At 41.6% G+C, this 14665-nt stretch overlaps 1 pseudogene; it reads right to left on the reverse strand.

Annotated features, from left to right (window-relative positions):
* Window positions 1-8543: 8543 nt before the first annotated feature.
* Window positions 8544-14109, reverse strand: LOC123088609 (disease resistance protein Pik-2-like; annotated as a pseudogene).
* Window positions 14110-14665: the final 556 nt, after the last annotated feature.

A 14665-nucleotide genomic window follows, 5' to 3' on the forward strand; every position in this document is an offset into this window, starting at 1 on the left:
CATATGATCTTCCACCAAGTAAACCAACTAGCATCAACTACAAGGAGTAATCAACACTACTAGCAAGCTACTAGCACCAATCCCGGACTTGGAGACAAGAATTGGATACAAGAGATGAACTAGGGTTTGGAGATGAGATGGTGCTGGTGAAGATGTTGATGGAGATTGCCCTCTCCTGATGAGAGGAGCGTTGGTGATGATGATGACGATGATTTCCCCCTCCCGGAGGGAAGTGTCCCCGGCAGCACAGCTCTGCCGAAGCCCTAGATTGGTTCCGCCAAGGTTCCGCCTCGTGGCGGCGGAGTCTCGTCCCGAAAAGTTGCTTATGATTTTTTTCTCATCAAAAGACTTCATATAGGAGAAGATGGACATGGGAGAGCCACCAGGGGGCCCACGAGGTAGGGGGGCGCGCCCAGGGGGGAGGGGCGCGCCCCCCACCCTCGTGAGCAGGGTGTGGGCCCCCTGGCCTTCATCTTTGGCGACGATTTTTCTTTATTTATTTTAAGGTATTCCGTGGAGTTTCAGGACTTTTGGAGTTGCGCAGAATAGTCCTTCAATATTTGCTCCTTTTCCAGCCCAGAATTCCAGCTGCCGGCATTCTCCCTCTTCATGTAAACCTTGTAAAATAAGAGAGAATAGCCATAAATATTGTGACATAACGTGAAATAACAGCCCATAATACGATAAATATCGATATAAAAGCATGATGCAAAATGGACGTATCAGCCACCAACCGGGACTAAAGGCCTGCGATTCCCGCCGCTTGGCCTGGGCAAAACTGACCTTTAGTCCCAGTTGGTGGCTCCAACCGGGACTAAAGATCCCTCCTATACATCACCGTGCCGTCGCTCTCTCGTTGCCTCCCCGACACCAGAGCTCATCGCCGCCCGCGACGCCGGCCGCCCGCGCCTCCTTGCGCCGATCCCTGACGTCGCCCGCGCCCGCTCCTCCCCGAGCCCGGCCCGACGCCGCCCACGCCTGCTCCTCTGATCCGGCCCCGAGCTCGTCTCCGCACCGCCGACGCCGTCGCCGCCCTGACTCGCCTCGCCGTCGCCCCGCCGTGAGCTCCCCCCTCTCCCTCGCTCCCTGTGCCGCACCATGGCGGCCGCCGGCCCCTCCCCACACACACACATATACACGTACACACACACAGACACTAGATCATTAGATATGTATAGATGATTAGATGCAATTTTGATGTATAGAAAAAAGTTTTTATCCAATATGTATAGATCCAAGAATTTTGACATTTGAGAGGAATTTTGACATAGATGCAAGAATTTTGACATTTTTTTACTAGATGATTAGATGTATATAGAAAAAAGTTAAGGAATTTCATTCTTGTAGTTATACAAATGTTAGATGAATTAGTAGATATATAAATTTTAGATGCATGTTTTTTAATTTTTTATACTTTTATTTATAGAAATGTTAGATGAATTTTAGATATATAAAATGTTAATTAGATGAATTTTGATTAGATGATTAGATGTATATATGTCAAAGTTTGATCAGGTGCCAAAGTTTGATTTTGACATATGCAACATTTGATCATATGTAAAAGTTTGATCATATATGTCATAGTTTGAATTTTGACATATGCAACAATATTTGATCATATGTCAAAGCTTGATCATATGTCATAGTTTGAATTTTGACATGTGCAACATTTGATCACATGTCAAAGTTTGAATTTTGACATAAGAATGCCCCCATTATGGATGTGCACAAGTTGATTCAATTTTTTTTTCTGATCTCATCTATATATATATTCTTCTATATGTCACGTTGTCTATCAAAGTATTAAAGAAATCCATGGACTTATCATTAGCCGGAAGTAACAGGCGTATGATGCTACGAAGCTCTTCAAAATTGTTTTGGAATGGAGTTCTGGATAGAATAATTCGCTTTTTGGTATGAATTGCAGCAAAGGCCTTTCAAATAGCGATATTCGGAAGGCTCTTGCTGAACTTCGTACCAAAAAGCTAATTATCCTATCCGGGACTCCGTTCCAAAACAATTTGGACAACTTCGTACCATTATGCGCCTGTTACTTCCGGCTAATGATGAAGCCATGATTTTCTTGAATCCTTTGACACAATGTGACATATAGAAGTGTAGATGAGATCAAGAAAAATATGGACCATTTTGTGCGCATCCAGAATGGTGCCATTTTGTTAAATCCCTTTAAGGTTAAGAGAATCCGTTATGGTTTTGAATCCTGTTCCTAGCAAAACATTTAAAAAATGTTACATATTTGCACAAAATTTGTTATCGACGTCAACGATGCCCGGCCCGCATCCTCGTCGTGGACCCGTTCACGGCAACGTCCTGCTTCAGAGGCGCCATGACCGGGACTTGGCTCCGCCGGGCTGGCACTGGGAGGTGCTACCTTCAGGGGGGCGCATCTTGGTGAGGAACCCGGGTCCCGTCGTCGACCCGAACCTTCTTTGCTGGTGGGCGCGTGGGCCACATTCGGTGCGGAGGCTGGCGTCCCCCGCGGAGGTGATACGTCCGTCGCTTCATGGTTGGGTTGGACGTCAGGTTCTCCAATACCTGGCAGGTTCTTCAGGGATCTCACCCGAGCTATGATCCTGTGGTGGTTCCTTTTCTTTGGGTGTCCACCGCGAGTCAACTAGATTATTCGATAGTATTCGATCTGCATTAGCTAGTGATGTATTCGAGAAATTCGAGATTATATTATTCAATAATATTCGAGCCGATGTATTCGAGATTATATTCGATGATGCATATTATCTACTATGATTCAGTTTTATCTTTCGAGATGCATATCTACTATCTACTATTATTGGAGATGCATATCAATTATCTAATATTATTCGAGATGCGTACTAAATTGTTTTATATTTCTTCTGGATTAGTTAAATAAAAGCTATGGAGGACAATACCGACAGAGAAGGAGAAGAGACCCTGTTCGAGATCATACGCTCCCCGAGCCGGTCAGATGAGAATGAAGAAGATGACGGCTCACAATATCTGAACAATACCGGGGAGGGCGATATGATATTCGATGAAGACGAAAGAAGGGATGAAGTCCAGAACTATGACGATCTTCAAATAACAAAGACCGGCGAGATATATTTTAAGCAGGTATCTGGTGATCATTACTTGTTTTAATTGATTTGTATATATATTAACGGATCGATCTTTCTTCTTTCAGCCTTCCGGATCGAGAAAATCTTCTACAGGAAGCACGACAGTTCGAGGCCCGGCCAAAAAGTTGAAGGATGGCGTAACGTACAACATCGATGCCATCAAACCTAATGGCGAACTGCGTGAACCTAAGAAGAATGCGGACAAGTACATTCGTCAATGCGGAGTTCTTGTGAAGGACCAAATCCTGATCTCCATTCAAGAATGGAAAAATGCATCAAAGGAACGTCCAGACCTTACTTTTGTCGACCAAAGAGAAAAATATCGGCTTTGGTAATCTCTCATGTCACATTTCACCCTACCAGATCATTTCACAAATGCATATGTGGAGAAAGTCAAGAACGCTACTCTTATGAAGATGGCGATAGCATTCAACAAGGAGGCACCATTTTCTTCGATCCTGTGGCCGATAGTAAGATTATCTGTCAGGCCCCAAGTCAATCTTCGCATGAAACCTCAAGGTACAGCCAAATATTCATAGTCCAGAAAACAGAGCTAGAGCAGAGGAAGCACAATTGCATTCTGTATCAGTTCTGAGTGTCCATCTTTGCCCAGTGTCTTCTGGCTTCACAAAGCTCGTTGATGATCTTTGTGTGCCTCATCATCAACAATTCATTTACCATCGAAAGAAACATGATAACACACAGTCCGTTTAACAGGGGGTGACCTAAGTATCCAGTGTTCACTTAACCACAAAGAGATAAACCGCTCCCCCACAAGCAAGGTGGCAGCAGGGTGTTAGCTTTTCCTCTATGTCTGTTGCACAACAAGCCAGCCACACAGAGAAACCACAGCCGTCAGCGTCTAGCCGATAAATCACAGTCACTTTCGTCATTGGGCACATGAACATGTTGAGCAGAGGAGAAGCGCAAGGGACTCTTGATGTTCAGAAGTAACTGATATTAACGTCTTGCAGTACATATAAAGTTTGCTGATAGTAACATTTTTTGTAATCCAAAATGCAATTACAAAAACAAAACATCTAGCAACTAAAAAAAGCCCCATGTTTCTTCAGGCACTTCGTTCCAGACTCATTCGTATCTTCTACGCATTTTCTAATGAAGGCCAGGCCGATGTTTCTGCAGCTACTGCATGACATATGAACAGAAGAGCTGTGTCTGTCAAATAAACAGTATCGAACAAGTCCAAGATGATCATCTCATAGCACGTAAACAACAACAAAAGTCATAATGAGCGGAACACAGTATCATTACTATGAAGAAAAATTGGACAAAGAAAAATTAGGATGGTAGTGAATATAAGGTACGTACCTCATATGTACATAATAGAAAAAACATGCCTTTGTTGGAGCCAAAGCCCAAAGATGAATCAAGTATTGGTCAAAAGCTGCCGCAAAGCACCGAAAGTGCTGTTGATCCAAATGCTGCCTCTAGTTAAGCACCGAAATTCCTGTTGATCCAAATGTGCTATTGGTAATTAGTTAGAATGTTCACATTTCATATTAGTTGTCAATTTTTTTTTTGGGATGGACCACCCTGATGTCATATGCTAGCTCCGCCACTGGTTAAGCACGCTCCCAATCTTTATTCAATGGACAGACTCAGCAGGCCAATACGGCACAGTAAATCCCCAATTTACGTGTGAACTTACGGCTTAATGGCTCTTTGGCAACCAAATTCCACACGGCCGGTTGCCCATCCGGGATCCATGCATGAAGCTCAACCACTGTGCCACCAGTAGCATTTCTTGGAGGTCCAATGACAATCAGCCAGTCACCACACACTCGCTCATAGGAGTGCATGGCTTCATAGATCTTGCCGGTGCAACCCTCCACGATGTGATGCGGGAGGTAAAATATATGTTTCTCCCGGGAGCTAAAACATTTTTTAAACATTTTACCTTTTTCTCTTTATTCCCTGGAGGTAAAACACATGTTTTTCAAAAAGTTATATGAACAATTATTTAGATATGCAAATATTTTTAAACTATAGTTTTTAAGTACACGAAAATTAACCCACAAAAAAAGAACATGAACATTTTATTTCATCGTGAACATTTTTAACATAAATTTCAAATAATACGATTTTTTATTATAAAAGTACTTGAACATTTTACCTGCTTCTTTCTTATAAAATATAAAAAGTTTTGAAAAATACATTATTTTTAATACATGATGTCTCAAAATATATGATGAACATATTAATACTCGTTGGACATCCTACAAATACACTATGAGTATTTTTAAATACATGATGTACTTTAAAAAACACAATATTTTTAATAAATAGAAGATGAACATTCTTTTAATGACACATTTTTTTAAATTCATGTAGAACATATACTATTATAAGGTTGATATTTGTTTTGCACATGAACATCTGTCAATACATCGTAATGTTTTTCATAAATACACCATAAAGAGTTTATCACGGATAATGGACATTTTTTCACGCACAATGAACAATTTTTAAATACACCATGAACATTTTTTAAATAAAAGCTGAACATTTTTTCATACATAGTCAAACTTTTCCATATACATGATGAGCATTTTATAATACACCATGAATATTTATAAAATACATGTTTAATATTTATGAATTACTTGATGATGCTTTTTTAAGCACACGATTACATTTTTTAAAGATGCATTGAGAGTTTTTTTCAGATACACATTAATTTTTTGAAATAAATGATATACATTTTACAAACAATGTTAAATACTTTGAAAATCACGGTGAACTGTTTTTAAATTACACATAGATTATTTATATTCACGGAATTTTTTTGGCCATACTACAACATAGTTTTTTAAATATAAGAATATATTTCTTAGGTATGATAATTCTTTTGTTATACAAAAATAAATTTTCAAATAGTCAGGAACATTTTTAAATACGCAAATACTTTTTGAAACACATGAATATTTTATTTAAAAACATGTGATATTTGTGTAAGTTTACTCAAATATTTATATATATATATACGAAACAAAAATGTAAGAAAAAGAGAGGATTAGGTGCTTCTGGGCCTAGTGCAGTGCCATGCATTGTAAGCGAATGGCCCCCATCGGAACTCCCATGGCGACTCACAGCCGCCGCCGCACTCACCTGCGATGAGGCCGCCATCAGCAGCTGCGCAGCTCTGCTCGCCCGCGCCCGCCATTGCCACGCTCTCCTATGAGATCACGCATTGCGCCTCGCCCGACGCTCTCGCCACGACCGTCAAGGACGAGGGCCATGTCGCCGCCGACCTCAGGAGGCTCCTAACCGGGTCCTCCATTCTTGATGCCGGAGGCGCCGGCCGCACTCACCAAGATGCCTGCTGTGTAGGGTCTTTTCGTGCGGCAGCACGAGCCCTCCATGCAAATCTCAGTATTACCTTTCGAGATGGTAAATTCTCCGGATGATTTTTTTTTTAGTATGCACCAAGAGTGCCCAGGAGCCAAAATGCTGGGTTTGTACAAGATAATATTTGTTTGAAGACACTCATAAGCTGCATGCAACATACATGACGCAAATTATAGTGATGATTTGACAAATAATTCTTTGTGTAAGTTTGTTATCTCCTGGTAACGCACAGGCATTCGACTAATAGTTTTACATGCATGAACACTTATTTCATCGTGAACATTTTTTCCTAAATTTTAAATAGCATGATTTTTTTCTTATAAAAAGTACTTGAACATTTTACCTGCTTATTTATTATAAAATATAAACTTTTGGAAATATACATATTTTTTACATGATGTTTCAAAATATATGATGAACATATTATGAATACATGTTGGACATTTTACAAATACACTATGATTATTTTAGAATAAATGATGAATTTTTAAAATACATGAAGTTAATTTTCCAAATACAAGATGGGCGTTTTTAAATTATGAATTGATACTGTTTTAATTCATGTTTAACATTTATTTTTACAAGATGAAAATCAACTTATTACTAATGAGGATTTGTCAATACATGATGAACATTTTTATAAATACACAATGGATTGTTTCTTAGGCAAGATGAATAATTTTTAAATACAACATTAACATTTTTAAGTAAATGGCGAGCATCATTTTTTTAATGCACAATCAATCTTTTATATATACCGGAGGACCTTTCTACAATACACCTTGAATATTTTAAAAATACATGACTAACATATGAATTACATGATTAACCTTTTAGAGCTCATGATGACATTTTTAAAAGAGAAATCGAAATATTTTCGCATATAAATTGATTTTTAAAATATATGATGAACATTTTTACAAACCATGTTATATGTTTTGAAATAAACGTGAACTTTTGTAAATAAAAAATACATGTTTTTATATTGACGGACATTTTTTGCGCATAAGAGATTTTTTTAAAGAAATACAAGAGTACTATATCTTTTTGGTTTGATAACTTTTTTGTTATACAAAAACAATTTTTCAAATAGAAATGAACATTTTTATATTCATGAATACCTTTTGAAACACATGGACATTCTACTTTTGAAACACGTGATATTTGTTGAATTTACCCCCAAAAAATTTAAATATGTAAACATTAAACAACAAAAAAATAATTAAAAAGAAGAAGAATATGCGGTGCTGCTGGGCCTCGCGCAGTGCCACGCACTTGTAGGCGCCTGTCCCCCATCGAAACTCCCGTGGAGACTTCCCCCGCCGCCGCCGCCGCACACAGCCGCGACGAGGCCGCCATCGGCTGCTGCACGGCCCCGCTCTCCCGCGCCCGCTATTGCCGCGTTCTCCTGCGAGATCGCGCGCTGCTCCTCGCCCGACGCTCTCACCACGCCCGGCAAGGACGAGGCCAAGTCGCCGCCGACCTCAGGAGGTCCTCCAATCTTGCTGCTGGAGACGGAGGAGGCGAAAGACTGGGCGAGCTCAACGCTCCCGTCAGGCTCCCCTTGAATGCAGTAGCTGGAGATATTATTCAGAGCTCCAGGAAAGGGCAGATGCGATTGAAACGATAAGTTTTGATTTAAGCCTTGCCAGAGGCCTCCCTTGATTACTATACTATATACTATACTGGTGTGATATATTATGAAGCTGTGTTCAAGGTTTCTATTTCTTATCCACATATATCTCCGGACGGAGGAAGTACATTGTAATTGATGTATAAATCGATGTGCATTACGTATCTCTGAAACCATACCCCAAATCATCTTTTTCCAACACACTAACTATTCTCTGTTTCTTGGCAGCAGATCATATTGACACTTTGCACCATTCTTTCGCTCCGTCAGCCGAGACCATTTCATTTTCACCTGAGCTGTCTGAAACCTTACATTTTGGATGTATGTGCAGCCAAAATTTCAAAAACTTCCACTGGTATGTTTGATACTTTCTACGATAACATAGAATGATTTAGTTGTCAATATCCAAAGTTGTATGCTTGACTAAAAATGGGCTTTTTTCCAAACACAAAACATGCCCTAGTTGGCTACAGTGTGGTCTCAGACAAGAATTGAAGAATAAGTGACAGATTTAGCAGTACCACATACATACACATTACAAGAATCAATAATAGATGCAGTCTGATTTAGCCCTCAAGAAGGTGACGCAGATTTGATGCAATAGTCTCCACTTGTAATTATACAATACCAGATGATTTGTATGTCAACCGAAAGACAATATGACATATTCCAATCTCTTCACTCGGTGATTATCTTTGGCCACTTGCTGGCGTACTTTTCATCCAAGTACTTGGGGGTGTCCTTCAAATCTTGTACCAAGAACTTGGTTATTTCATCTGCTTGATTACCAACACTGAGATGCACCTCTTGGAGGCTCTTTAGAGTCTCAATGCCGTAAATCCCTTCAAAGGCTTCAAACCGCATGTCAATCCTCTCCAGTGCTGGCATTACCTCTTTTCCTGTAACTGCAAAGCTCAGCCTTGGCACCATAGTTGCAAAGAAGCGAAGAAGCTTTAGACTCTTGAATCCTCCAGGTGGAATAATGATCTCCCTATCGGTAAGTTGTTTATTTTCCTCAAGAATGTCCACTATGTCCCTATCGTCCTTGGTTGCATTGAGTGTAAAGGTGAGCGTAAACAATTTGGGCAGGTCCTGGATGAGCTTGAAAGTATCAGTCCGAAGAACTGTCACAGAAAGGGTCAGCTTATAGAGGTTATTGAGTTCTTTGATCCACTTTGGGGGCCTTTCCATCTTGCCAGACAACTCTAGGCCGATGATGTATCTTGGAGGAGTGGTCATGGTGTCTAGTGAGTTGATAAAATTAGAGCTCTCATCATTGATTGCCAATGTCTGCAGACCGCAGCTACTGAGGTACTCAATGGAGGAGCGTAATTGTTTGAAGGTCTGACCGCCCTCCCTTATATTGAGCTTGTAAATGGCAAGTTTCCTTAGCCCTGTCAGCTGATGAAGGCTTGCTACAGCTGATGAGTCCTCATCGATCTCAATCCCTGACAAGATACGAAGTGCTTTCATCGGCTCCTTGTTCTTCTCATGTGGCAACTTCAAAGCCTTCTTTGTGTTTTTGTTCCCTCCAAGCATGCTACGGAGCTGTTTGAGCTGTCCAAAAGCTTTTGGCAGCACCCCGACATTTGTCTCCCTTATGTCAAGAGTTTCTAGATACTGGAGCTTCTCGATCTTTGATGGAATCTCAGAAACCTCTGTTCGTCGGAGGCTCAAATACTTCAACACAAGCATTTTACATATGTCATTCATATGCTTATCTGTCAAACCCTTCCAGCCCTCAAGATCTAGCACTTGTATTATTCCATTGTTGAACGAATGGAAAGGGAGCCGTCTGTTCTGGCTTCCAAACGCTGTCAGTGACCGCACTTGAGACAAGTTCATGCCTTTTGTTGAATTCCCATGCTTGGAACCACTGCTTTGCATGGAGAGTCGACGGACTTTGTTGCTAGGAGTTGGCATCAGCCAATGTCCACCAACAACAGTAATAAAATTCTCTTCGCTTGACTTGGACACAATATATTCCAAAATCATGTCGTGAACTTTAAAGGATTTTACCTTCCCGTTGCTGCTGTGATCCACAGGGCGTATATCTTCCTGCGTACAAGCTGATTGAAGTATGTTTCTGCCACTTCCTCTGCACTCAGCCCTTGCTTCTCAGCGACGAAACATTCTGATATCCATCGCCGGGTCAGACGCTTCTTACTAACTTTCGAGCCCTTGGGGAATATGCTCAGATACAATGAGCAGGTCTTGAGATCTGCTGGCAAATCATTATAGCAATAATCAAGTATCCTTGTGACCCCCTCCAATGTAAGGGGAGCCACCTGCTCCGGAAATAATGACTTGCAAACTTTACTCCCATGATCATTGTTTTTTGTTGGGTTGCAAGCCACAAGGCCAGCCATGGTGACTATGGCCAAAGGCAGCCCCCCACAATATTTCCATATCTCCTCATGGACCTCTTCTATCTCCCTTTCTTTGCTTCTCTGTGGATCAGAAACACGGTCATCGAACGGACCTTTGGCATTGGCATCACTTGGGACATCGGCTGAATGCAGACGATCTGTTCCATCTCCTTCAGAGGACTCAGTACCAACAGCTTGAGATCTTGTATCCATTCTTTTGCTTTCTTGGCTGCTTGGGGATTCAGAAACACCCTGATGAAATAGACTTTTGGAGTCGGGATCACTTAGGGCATTAACTGTATGCAGATAATCAGTTCCATCTCTTTCTGAGCAAGCCGCACCAACAACTTGAAATCTTGTAGTTACTATTACTCTACTATCCTTATTATTATCATGTGGCAACCAATTTCTAATGGTCTCCCATGTTTGTACAGACCATATATCATCAATCAAGAGGAGATACCTGCCAAAAAACATGAAACAAAATACAAGTGAGAAGAAACATCCTTAGCTTATTTAAGTTCATACCACTGAGAAAAAAAACCCTCCGAAGAGTCCAAGAGAGCCTTATACGTATTCAGATTCAACACAAATTCAACTAGTTCGACCCAACCTATGTCCAAATTGCCATATTTTTATGAATTGGATGGATATACTTTTATGATTTTGATTCTACTTTTCAGGTACAATTTTAGTATGTTACCTGCTACGTTTTGTACAGAAATTTTTATTTATACTCGACTAGGTTCAGCTATAAAATTTGCTATTCGTAACAAGTTGAAGTTCAGTTATAAAATTTCCACAATTATTCCTTGTGCAACCTTTTTTTTGACGAAACTTCCTCGTGCAACTTTAACTATTAATATTTTGGTGTTTATTTTATCAAGGCTCCACTAGTTAGATAAGGTTTCTATTTTCTGAAAAATATTCCTTTTCTCATTCACTATTCTACATATTTTCTGAAATGGCTGTGGTAAACGACACAATTTTATCGCAGCTTTACTACAATTTAGACACTTGATGCATATACACAGTCATTACTAACTAACTACGAGTAATTTAGGAAAAACAAAAGAAATGATTTTGAGGTACCTCCTTCCAAGCAGGCGCTTTTTGAGTTCTTCAATAAGCTGGTCACGATTCATTGTTTCTATCTTATTCTGCATGCTGCCATCATTGCTTTGCGGCCTGTGACCAGAGAGCAGTGGCACAACTCGCTTAACTGAGCTTTTAATACCTGTCACTAGGCTCTTCTTCTCCACCTTCCCTGCGTTGCTGCCCTCCTGCACCTCCTCCTTTGTCTTGATTTGACTGTCTGCTGGCTTGATTTGCCCAAGAACATCCCTTAGGACTTCATCTTCATCAAAGTTCTGAGACACTGTGACTGATGCCCGGCAGTCAAATTCATTCCTGAAATCTCGGTACAGTGCCATGGCAATGGTGGTCTTTCCCGCACCACCAAATCCAATCAATGACACAACAGCTCGATGAGAGCCTTTATCATGTTTGGCTAGCCAACCTCCGAGCTTCTTCATGTCCACCTTCACTCCCACGGGGTTCTCTGTGCGGATGAGCTGACGGCTCGCCACCAAATGCTCAGCAATGCCATATGTAACAGCATGGGTTGCTCCGGCTCCGGAGCTTGTTCTTGGGTTTGGGTTGTTCACTCCATATCTGCTGCGCCTCTCAGCAATGTACTGTGCCCGGACCTTGAGCTCGGCAATCTTGGAGGCAATGTCACGACGAGGCCAGAACGTCCACATCTCGTAGACTATCGTCACGATGAAGGAGCATCTTGCATCGCTGAGAGAGTCCTGAGGGAGGCGATGAGCAAAGTCATCGATGCAGTCTTCCATGTCGTATGCCATGTCACGAATCTGCTTCATCCAGTTCTTGAGCCGGCGATCGTGGTCATCCAAGGCAGAGCCGAGGTCGCCAAGAAAGGCCTGCATGCTGGCGAGCTCATCGCTGATGTACTGGATGTCGCTGCGGACGCCGCGGATCAGAGTGTACTCTTGGGCAAGGAGACCACCCAACTTGCCTAGGAGAGATCTCATGGTGGCTTCCGAAGCACCCACTACAAACTCCATCTTCCTTATCTGTGATCTTCACTTCTACAATCTGCCCCCCGTTGTTGTAACTTGCAAGTGCAAAGACAGTGCTCAGCAGTTGTTGATCTATGAAAAGAATGGAAAAAAGGAAGATAAGGGTCAGCATGAATTATGGCCAGAAAAATAATTAATCACAAAAAGGCTCCACAATCAAATCATGGAACAATTCTAGTGAATATCAATTGGCCCCAATCAAAGAAACTATACGAACAAAAGTTTTACCGATGACTGTATTTTATGCATATAGAATTATCTAACCACAATATATATCAACACCACTAGTTATCCCCAAAAATGATATGAAAACCAACAATGCCTCAAGATTGCATATAATGCTGAGGAAATTGTGGACGTTATGCACTTCATGGGATTTTCCAATTTGTACTTTTCATATGTCATAGTGCTAATTAATTGAGTGAAAAACAGGCTTGCAATTATGGTAGGTTGTCAAGATCAACTACCATGGCAAGTGGAACAAAAAACTACCAGACAACAGAAAATGGAGTTGGGGGCAGAGGAGGCACCTGCAAACTGGACAAGATAAGTTGCTGGTCACTGAAGAGTCTTGAGCAGTCACCGGGCAGGGCAGCCACCGTCGAAGGCAGCGGCTGCACAGGCAGGTGGAAGCAGGCGCGGTGTACTCCTATCAAACTCTATTTTCATGGTTGCTTCCTCAGCACCCACCACAGTCTCCATCTTGCGAGTGCAGCAAAGGATGAGTGGGCCGCAGAAAGTTCAAATCAAGCATAGACAGAGCTAACTTCCATTGCCACCTCGTCAGCAGTTGTCAATCTATCTATAACACCGTAAAGGCGGGTCATCGATCATGGTGAGAAAAATAATTTAGGTAATGAAACACTAAATCGTCCCCAACCAAATTACCTACCTTTGGAAATATGGCAATTTGTACTCAGGTAGAAATTTACTCACTGATAGACAACATGTGGAAATTTACTCATTGATAGATGATAGATGCTAGATAATACTCTGTTTTTTAGGCATCTAGTACACCCTGTAGTACGACTAGAAGATCTGGCTAATTAACCACTAGACTAAAACGAAAAGCAAAAAAATGTTCAGACAACTCTAGACAGTACACCCTGTAGTTTCGAATTTTCTTGTACACCCTGTAGGTCTCACATCTTATGAAATTAATGTTCAGGCAATTCTAGTCTAGACATCACATAGTTTACAGTTTTCTTGTCAACTTGGCAAGCAAACAAGAGGCTATGCTCCTGATTGGTTCGATCTCTCTTCCTCTCTTCCCTCAAAAAGAAGAGAGAAACAAGAAGGGGGGGCACGGGAGGTGGGCACCTGCGATGCTGGCCGCCGAATAGGCTTTAGCAGCCAGTGACTGCCGTCGAAGGTGTCAGCGGCGGAGGCCTCTGCGGTGGCTCCTGGCCGGGCAGAGGATTTAGCAGGCGGCTGGAGGGACACTGCGAGCAGCGCCAGCGTCTGTGTTAGATTGTTTCTTGGGTAGAGGGCGGGGAATCGAGGATGGTGGTGGACACAAGTAAAGTTGGCAAGGTGCTGGGCTTTTGCTTTTGCTGCTCTGCTTGCTGCATGCATGATTGACATCACATCATGGCCTGACCGTGCATGCATGAACTTTGCTCCTTTCAGAAGGGAAGCATCATTCCTGGAGCATGTCACCCCAAAGACACAAAGAAAAAAGAAGCGGCGGCGTGTTATTGAATTATTCGAGGAAAGGTGTGGAAGAGGGACTTGATCAAAGGAACAAGGTGCAACATTTTTCATTAGCGTCATTTCGTTATTTATCAGGCACAACATTTTCTCTGGATTATGGAAGACACTAAAGAATCACACACATTATAAATTCATCATTACATCAGTACGCTCAAAGCAAGATGGCAAAGCTTGAAATGATAGTGTTCCACAATAACAAAGAAAGAGAAAAGGGAAGGGTCATTCTTTGGGAAAAGAGAAGCACCGAGTAGCTTTGCTGGTTCTCCAAGGAATGCATCCACCAAGAGGCACTCTATTCTTGGGGTAAGTAAATTAAGGCGAGCATCCTGTTCTGTTCCTTGCTTCGCTAGTACAAATGGT

This window comes from Triticum aestivum, chromosome 4A, assembly GCF_018294505.1.
Source record: "Triticum aestivum cultivar Chinese Spring chromosome 4A, IWGSC CS RefSeq v2.1, whole genome shotgun sequence".
In the NCBI taxonomy this organism is placed as follows: domain Eukaryota; kingdom Viridiplantae; phylum Streptophyta; class Magnoliopsida; order Poales; family Poaceae; genus Triticum; species Triticum aestivum.